The sequence below is a fragment of the Phaseolus vulgaris genome, chromosome 4, assembly GCF_000499845.2.
Source record: "Phaseolus vulgaris cultivar G19833 chromosome 4, P. vulgaris v2.0, whole genome shotgun sequence".
NCBI lineage: Eukaryota > Viridiplantae > Streptophyta > Magnoliopsida > Fabales > Fabaceae > Phaseolus > Phaseolus vulgaris.
In genome coordinates this window covers 10,617,943-10,627,963 of record NC_023756.2, presented here as the reverse complement: position 1 = coordinate 10,627,963, position 10,021 = coordinate 10,617,943, and the positions used below count along the sequence as shown (strand labels likewise).

General features: G+C 30.4%; 1 long non-coding RNA gene across 2 annotated transcripts; it reads left to right on the top strand.

Moving 5' to 3' along the window:
• The first annotated feature begins 546 nt into the window (after positions 1-546).
• On the top strand, positions 547-3,171 carry LOC137837239 (uncharacterized). Of its 2 annotated transcripts, none has more exons than XR_011085400.1 (5): positions 547-870; positions 1,074-1,172; positions 1,252-1,597; positions 2,623-2,704; positions 2,980-3,171. It is a non-coding gene; the product is annotated as an uncharacterized lncRNA (long non-coding RNA). The 2 variants fall into 2 exon arrangements; XR_011085399.1 differs by having other exon boundaries at positions 549-870; positions 1,117-1,172.
• The last annotated feature ends 6,850 nt before the right edge of the window (positions 3,172-10,021 follow it).

The following is a 10,021-nucleotide window of genomic DNA, read 5'->3' as shown; positions in this document are numbered from 1 at the left end:
GACAAGTGTTCCATCGATTACAAAGCATCTATGGAACATTAGTCCTAGCAATAAATGCAACACAAACCAAGGTAGAATCACATTCAAGTCATACATTAGTAAGCCCCATCTTTTTAGCTTCCTCCATAGCATGTATAACTCCATAAAACTTAGCAACCATAGTAGACTGAACTTCAATAAACGAAAAGAAAGCACCAATAAACTCCCCCGTACTCCCACGGAAAATACCTCCACAAGTAGCAAGACTAGGATATCCCCTAGCAGCCCCATCAGTGTTAATTTTAACCCAGCCTGGTCGAGGAAACTCACATATAACAGGAAGAGGACGAAAAACTTTACCAGTACGAGTATTAATACAAAAAAAAACTTAATCATGTTGAAATCCAACATATCATTCTTCATTGAACACTACAAAAAAACTTGTATATAGTGACAGTTATAATATGACGGTTATTAAAAACCACCACAATTAAATGTATAATACGACAGTTTCATAAATATCATAATTTTTCTTCGAAATGTGGCATAAAACCACCATTATTTTCTTTCGTTTTCTCCCGCCTTTCATTCCCTCCGTAGCCAATGTTTTTTTTCGTATTTAAATTTTCACTCTTTGAAATTTTTTAGCTTACCCTTAGTGTCACTTTGCTCTCTGAACCTTCTCCATTTCGTATTTCCTTTTCTCAGTGAAGCGTTCTCACCGCAACCGTTCTCATCGCGTGCCTTCTCACCGCGTTCATCCAGTTTTTGAGCTTTGCGAGTTGTCATCGGAAGTAATGAAAGATGCCTTGAAACCTCTGAAGTCTGACAACCTGTCGTGTAAGGTGGTTGATTTGGCTGCGGGAGAGGCACGCAATCTCATTCTTACTGGTGAGTAAACCAATTCAATTTTTTGCGAAAGGAAATTGAAATCTCAAATTTCATTTTTTGGTGTGAAGTGTTGAGTTTAGGGTTGAATTGTTTGTTCCAATTTGCATGTGCAATGTAACCAAACCCATAATTGGGAGTGAGAACTTTCCCCAAACTACCGATTCAGATTTAGATTTTGTTCCAATCAAGCATTTTCCACGCAGAAACAAGGTTCCGAATGAGCCTCTAAAACCCTCTGTTATGCAGATGCAACACATAGTCAGCGTTAGAAGCTGCAGAGACATTGAACCCCTTCTTCTACCGTAGGTTCCTCTCTTCTCTCAATCTTAGCCAAATAGTGTTTGACTTGCTCTTGAAAACGTAATTGATTTTGATGAACAGAGGTTCCGATATGTGAAAGGTGATGGACTTGTTCCTAGGACAAGCCATAGAAGGAAGAGTGCAGAAGATGACGGAGACGGGAGAGTGGGTTGTCGCTAATGCCGATGCCGAAATCACTTCTTCCAGTACCTTCTCCTTTCACCAACTCCAATCTAATTTCTAATTTAACGCTAATAATCTGAACGTCATTCTTCTCTTCTTCTGTTGCAAGAAAATAATCTGTCAGTTTATGGTTCAATGGATGCTTCCAATTTGGATAACATTGTTCCTGATAGCTTATGGAGCCATCAAATTACCATTCACCAACGCCTTTCTTAACGATCTCCTCCTATGATATATCATTTGGGTAATTGAAGTTTAATATTTAATATTTCAAATCCTTTGGCTTTTTGGTTAATGTTTAAAATGTCTTGTTTCAAGAATTTAATGATAACAATAAGTTAAACTCTTGGAATCAATTGATCATTTCTTTGATTCAATTATGCATTCTTTTCGTTTCTTCTACACTAGATTTTGGTATGACAGGTGAGTTCAAATAAGAATTACGTGATGAATTCATGGAAGCTTGTTTACATCTTGTAAACCGTGATTTTGATGCATTGGTTAAGGACTTTGTCACTCTTGGGTATTTATATTTATTTATGTTCTCTTGAAGTTGTTAGAGTGACTATTGCTATTGAAATAAGATATCACTGCATGTAAATTTTATAGGCTTCTTCCAACAACTGTAGACAAAGAAGTTGTTACAAAGGCTTTGACAGGTTTTTACTTTATTGTGTTTAATTGAATTTTAAACAGTTGTGGTTATGTTACAGGTAGTGTTCCTCATTTTTAGAGATTGTAATTGTTAATTTTGTCACTTCTTTATAGGGGTCTTCCAAAATGTTGTTGCCAAAGGAGTTAGTAATATCATCTTTGGATATCTTGTAGGAAACTTAGGAACCACCATGTAAACTCTTTGCTAATGGTTGATGCATTAGATATAAAATTGTTGAACCTACAATATATTATATTGGAAATTTCTTTTTTGTACGGTAAGAAAAAAATGGCATATATGAAATACAATATGGAAGATTTGTATATCTTACAAGATTATAAGATTATATGCAGAATACATCAATTTTATATATCATTTTCATAACCTCTTTCTACTTTCTTTTTCGCTTCATAATTTAAGTATATATATTTTTCCTTGTGATATCACTGTACACATGTTTTATTACTATAATTGTGAAGGTGGACAATGTTTCAAACTCATGTTTTATAATTATTTTTGTTAGATTGATTTTAGCATTTTTTTTACCATAAAAATAATCTTTATGTAACTTAGTTTCGGGTGTTTCTTCTTCCATTCCCAATAATCTTTTGCAGGTCCAGGGTATAATGCAAATTATGGCAATGCTGATGCTGATATGCTAGAAATCCTTACCTTGGAATTTATGGCATGAACCTAGTAAGTTTTGTTGCCTCTCAAATGTGTCTTAGTCTCAAATTTGTTTCAGCTTTACTTTTGGGTGGACTATCATTGTTTCCCTTGTATTTACAGTGCTACATTTCTAGCAATCATGGTGCTTAACTTTTTCAGATTTGATATAGTTCATCCATCTGTATAATTCCTTGCACATCTGCCTATATAATTCCCTGCATATCTGTCTTTATTATAGTATTGTTTTCATTTATTTTTTTTAAATTGAAAATTAACTTTAAATATATTTTTATTAATTCTAGGCACCAGACGTTGGAAGTGATGTTACCAAACCAAAATATTATAGGATCAAGTGGAGGCAGCCAGACAAATTAGGACTTGCAATATGTTCAAATATGAAACAATTGATATTTTGACAATTTAATGTTATCATTTTGATTTACTTGTAGTCTTGATTACTTTGACATTATCAACTTTTTTCTCTCAATGAATGAATGAAGTAATTTTTTTTATTATGAATATGTTTCTATTATTAAATTATTAATATTTATCAAGTTTAATTATATTATGAAATTAATTTCTGTTATGATTTAATTATATTATGAAGTTTCAATTATATTATGAAATTAAATTGTGTTATGAAGTTTATTTATAATATAAATTTTAATTATAACATAAAATTAAATAATATTATGAAATTAAATTATAAAACAGAAATGAATAAATTATTAGAAATATTAAAAATTAAATTAAATATTTAATACTCATATTATGATAATTATAATATAATGGTTATTATAAAAGTTAATTATGAAAATGTGGTGATTAAATTTTATAATTGTATAAAATAGATTATAAAAAAGTGGTGGTTAAATTTTATTTATTCAGAATTAAAATCATGTCAGTTAAAAACGCCACTACTTACGTATATTTTGACGCTAGAATCTTCTTCAATGAATGTAAATTGCGACAGTTATAACTGACACTACTTACATATAAAAACCGCCACTACTTACACTATGTTTAAAGTGGCGGGTGTTGCAGCGGTTAGTGTAAAACCGCCACATTAAACTTTGTGGCGGCCAGTTCTATGGCGGTTTGGAAAACCGTCACAAGCGTATATTGTGGCGGTTATAAACGTCAGTTTATACGAAAATAACCGCCACAATATACACTTTTTTTTGTAGTGGAAGCTTTAGACGAATTTCTCACTAGACAAGTTAAATCTTTAATTATCGAAATAGCCCTAGAAACATCAATCTTATCCTGAAATCTAGCATAATTCCTCATACGCCATATCATCCAAATAGAAAAGGTTATCACAACAAGCTTAATCAATTTAACCAAAGGACTACCATCACTCTTAATAAAAGAAAGAAGATAATCCTTATTAGAGAAATGAGAAGTAAGAAAAATTTGTCGAACCCAACTTCAAATATGTAAAGCATTACAACTTTAAAAAAAATGTTGAACAAATTTCTCGTGCTTTTCACAAAGCGTACATTCAAAAAATATATGCACACCTTTATTCTGAATATGTTGAGCGGTAGGAAGCCGTCCATGAAAAAATTTCTAGAGTACTATAGTTTTGGAAGGCGGAATATATGAAAACCAAATAAATTTTCCCAAACCACAAGGAACTCCTGCTTCCAAGAAAAAAGCCCTAGCCAATTTAAGAGTGAAATGACCAAACTCATATAGAATCCAATTAGGAATATATTATTCCTCCCTAACCATGATATGATTATAAAAATGAGGCATCTGCTGTAAAGACAAGGGTATATTCCAATCATAACTAGTCAAAAACTGAGAGATTGTAGAGTGACTTTAGTCCATTATAATATAATTATGAGTGGTTGTGAAACTATTTGGGCAAAAGCATATCAATTGTGCAATTTTTTTATCAAAAATATTAAAATGGACAAATTTTTTTGTTTATTAAATGGAAAAAGTGTTGTTGAGACTCCACACAATAAATAACACTATTCAGCCATGATTTCTCAGTTGGAACCAAATAACGTGAGTGAAGCTTTGTAGGACGAACAATGGTAGACACTAGGAAGAGCTGGAACAGTTTCAGGAGAATGAAGTCTAGACATTTGTTAAGCCACTAGTGGGATGGTTGTATAAATCAATTATTAGCTCAGTTAAATCTCCCCACTTTTATTCGACAAACAGACTGAATCAACTGTAATACAACTGAAGGTTGTCGTATTCATAGGGAATCAATTATATCAAAGTATAATTATCTTTTAAGTTAAAGTGATACAAGATCGGGAAATGGTTATTTAGAGCAATAAACCACTGTTATAACTTACATCTACATTAAGATGGAACAATTCATCATAGTCTTAGCTTCATGCTCTATGACCATTCCTATGGCTGGCTGAATAAGGTTCATAATCATGAAATCACCTTCTGGTTGCATTCATGTCCTATGGACAATCAATGGTTGTTCCTCACCAGCATCAAACAAACTACTAGACCCATGAAATTTGAATATGAAAGAGAAAATGCATTTGTCAACAACAATAACTCCAAAATATCATATTATCATTCAATTCTAAAAAGATAAATTTAGAAAATGATGATAAGAACTTAATCGTAATAGTTCAAGATGAGAAGCTAAACACAACATAATTATTATCATTATTATAATCATAATATCATCATCACCATCAACATTATCATCATTCTCACTATTATATTTTCATTATTATTATCATTATTATGAACATTAATATCATCATTATCATTATCACCACCATCATCGTAATTATTATTATTGTAATTATTATTATTATTATAATTATTATTATTATTATTATAATTATTATTATTATTATCATTATTATGATTTTTACTATGATCATCTTCAGTAATAATTATAATAATTGGATTTAGACATTTAGTTAGAAATTTATTACACTAAAAAAAATAGAGAAATTTAATTATGATATTATATAAGTAGCAAGTTGTTTTCTATTATAATAACTTCAAAACTTATTTAAAATTTTATATGTAAAATATATTACAGGTAGTTAATTGAGTAAACTTTTTTAATTAAATCGTCATATAAGAATAATGGATTTTTTAATTAAACTATAGTTTCTTTATTTTTAAAACTAACAAACTTAGCGTTTATATAAACATTGTATAAGTTTTGACACTAAAAATGATGTATAATGTGAATTGGATGTAATCTGAAGTGGACACAAGAAAGCATCTAATATCCTAAGCAAATGCTAAGACCGAAATCTATAGCAGGAACTGTTTGTGAAGGTGTTATTCACACACTCTTTGTTCTTATATGTGCCTCTCTCACTTCTTCCTCTGTTGATATTCTTAAACAACAACCACCATTCCCTATTTTTCTCTCACTTCACAAATGGTTGCAAATTGCTTTAGGCTGAACAGGAATTCAGCACTATGTTCAACTCACATTGGAACCCCATCAAACATAAACCCTTGTGTGGTTGCAATGCTCAGAAACCATCAGACAACATTACAAAAGAAACAAGAAAAACTAATGCCTACAATGATAACTTGTTTGATCGTGTAGCAATAAACCATAACGCAAGCCTAGACAAAAGGATTGAGGTTAAAATTAATGCAAGCAATCAAAGTACTTTCGTTCACACCTCCTCTCGCACCTCCGTTCGCCTCCGCTCGCCTCTGTTCGTACCTTTGTTCGCACCACGACCACCACCTGCAACTTCCTCCTCCTCCGCTCGCACCTTTGTTAACATCGACCACCACCTGCAGCTTCCTCTACATCTTTGTTCACACCACGACCAATAATTCTATTTTATGAAACTACAAGTATTTGGTACCCTAAAAGCTCCTTGCAACTTCCAAATAACTCTGAAGCTTAAAAAAAACAAAGTGATCCCAATGTTTTATCTAATTACATTATTTATTATTGACAATGAATAAAACTAAGTAGCATTTATGTAAAATTGAAAAATGAATATTAAATAAGTATTTAAATACCCATGATAATAAATGTAAATATTTTAATCAATTAATTATTTTTCATACTAATACATTTCATAATTTCTAACTTTCAGATACTTACCTCTGTTAATAATTTTTATTTAAACAATTTTTTTAGAAACAAGTGATAAAACTGCTATTAATAAAAAAATTTAACAATTAAAAAATTATTTACAATTTAATTCTGAAAATTTATGTATTTTTATAAAATTAAAGTTATTTTAAAGAGATCATTTTATTTAAATTTAATTATGTAGCGTAATCTATTTTTTTAAAGGATTAATTTTATTAATAATAATATTTTGTTATGTAATTTTATTTATATTTTTTATTTGAGCTGATATATTAAAAAACATATTTAATAAAATTTATTAAATTTAAGAAATTACAAATATAATTGACACATAATTTTTAAATAGAAAAAGAAACCACTAATACAACAAATTATTTTTTAAACGGATGACTACGCATGAATATTCAAAGTGTGATCCTTGTATAGTTTTTTAAAATAAAAATGAATTATTATTATTATTAGTAGTAGTAGTAGTAAAATAAACAATTATATTTAGTGATCGGAACAAAATCGGTGGATAAAACATAAATAAATTTGGTGGCTAATTCGGTGGTAAAAATAAACATTTATATTTAGCAACCAAAAGAAAATCGGTGACTAAAAAATAAACACATTCGGTGACTAATTCGGTTGTAGAAAAAAAAACAATAAAATTTAGCAACAGAAATAAAATTGGTGGCTAAAAAATAAACATATTCGGTCGTTCATTCGGTCGCAGATATATTTTTCTCAATTTCTTCGAAACAACCACCACTTTAGCGACCAATAGTTTTGTCACTCTCAAGTTCGGTCGCTGATTCGATCGCAAAACTAACTAACATGATTAATAATTCATTCGGTCACTATTTCGGTCGTAGATTTGACACTACAGGTATTTGATGGCTATTTCGGTTGCAAATTGCGACCACTAATTTTTGGTCGCTGAATTCGGTGACTAAATTGTTATTTCCTTGTAGTGTAAAACACTGATAAAAGCCAGTTTGAATCCAAATTATTAAAGTATAAAAATAGGATTTAATGTGAAACATGCTTTTATTCCTTGTAGGGAAAGGACATTACTATAAGAATTGTGAATTGTATCAGTTAATTCATTTAATTCATTTGAGGCATTCTTGATAGTGTACCATATGATTTACCATTAGATAACTTGTATTTTGGTACCATACTTTTTAAGTTAATTTTTAGGTTAAGAGATACGGATCAACTAGCTACAACTAGACTGTAATGAAATATGTGTCCAACTTATTTTGTTTCTTATTAAGAAATGATTTTAATGATGATTAATTCTCATGTCTCAACTTGTTAAGCTGCCATCTATAAGGAATACAAAGGGTCACGTCTCAAACCCAATGAACTAAGCCTTGTCTCTGTTCTCATAAGGGAGTGATCACATATGAAGAGGAGAGACAAAAAAATAATTTTCCTTTTTGGTAGAGATAAGTAACTTTTAACCACATAATCATTTTTTTTAATCTAAGGGTGTAATTATATTTAAATCCATGTTAAGCCAAGTTACTTTTTGTAATTTTTTCTTCGATTGCAGTCAAAACTTTAAAACACATACCTTAAAAAGATCAATCTAAACTCACTGATAAATTTCACTATTTGATTTCACTAGTTATCACTTTGAAAGTGATTTACTTGGGACTGGTCTACACCAAAGACTATATTTTTTTTTTTACTCTGGGTACTTCGTGTTAAAAGCGGATGCTGCTCCTTCAAGACAGAGTGTTTGATGAAGCCAAATGTGTAATTTTCCTTAGTGTTTGTATTTGCTTTAAGGATGTCTTAGGTATAGATTAGAGGGTGTTTAAAGTAGGCCTTTTTGCTAGGTAACTCACCTCTTGACCCCTGACCATGTGATAAGAGCAAGCACAAGTTTTATGAAAATGTTTTTCACATGTTTTGCAAAAATATCCTTATTGCATAAAAAATGAATTTGTTCTTCTCTAAATGAATAGATTCTTTTCTTAAACTGATGCCTTGATTAAGTATTTTTGAAAATCATGTTTTGTGCATTAAGTATTTTGACTAAGTCTTCATTCCATCAAAACGACTGTGTTTCACTTGTTAAAAAGTTTATGTTATCGTTTTGAAAATGAATTTGTTCTTCTGTAAATGAATAGATTCTTTTTAGTCTGGTGCCATGGTTTTCTTAAAAGGATTTTCATGTTTTTTCCTTGCACCAAGGAGTTTGACTAAGTCTCCTACATATAACAAATTCTCTCACTGCGTTTGAAAATAAGTCTGTTCATTTTATTTTCAATCTCTTCTTTTTGTAAGAACTTTAACTTTTTTTGAAAGTTTGTTATAAAATGTTTTCCTATAAAAAGAGAGTTTGTTCTGGATTTAAAACATTGTTCATATCATTGAGAAAACAAGTTTTACAACAGAGAAATAAGAAATTTCAGAGGATTAGCATGTGTTCTAGAAAGATTTTCCAAATCACAAAGTGTGCTTGTTCTTGGTTGGTTCTAAATCTTGGTTAGAGGTGCTGTCACTGTGTGAGCAATCTGTTCTACTAGTCTAAGGCATATTTCTGCATTCTCTATCAGGTGTATTCGTTTCATACTTCAATTTCTTGTAAAGTGTGGTTGTAAACTCTTCTTGATAGGGTTTCTTGAAGAGTTGTATGTGCTGGAATAGTGTTTTTCAGCAAAGTGTGTCATGTTCTTGTAGGGTTCAAGAACAATGGTTTTTTGTAAGTGTTTTGAATTGTGGTTTAGTGAATTTCACCTTGGATTAGGTGAAGACTGGATGTAGCTCATTTGAGTGAACAAATATAATTGTTTTGTGTTCATTCTCTCTTAATCTCTGCACTCAATAATCGTTGATCAAACTAATATGTCAAGAAATAAATCTATTCAATTGTGATTGAATTTGTTCTTTCTGGGCACGTGTATACTGTTCATGATTTTCTGGAAAACTTTATGAAGAACTTCTGCATAAATCTATATGTGTTGTGAAACATCATTGAAATTCATGTTCTGTGAAGGTTAATACAATCTGTTAAGTGTTTTAAAAACAAGCATTGACTTTGTATTCAAAGGTTGTGATTAACTGTTGTAGCTCTCTGTTTCAATTCTGTGAAAATCAATTTGAACTTTGCCTGCAGATCATCTAACTCAATCTTAAAATAAAAAATCATTCAACTGAGATAAACGTCTTAAAGTACATAAACCGTATAAAAATAAATTTGTTCATTGCTAAATAAATCGATTTATTTGAGTTCCACTAGCAATCAATCACAGATTACAAGAAAACACCACAAAGAG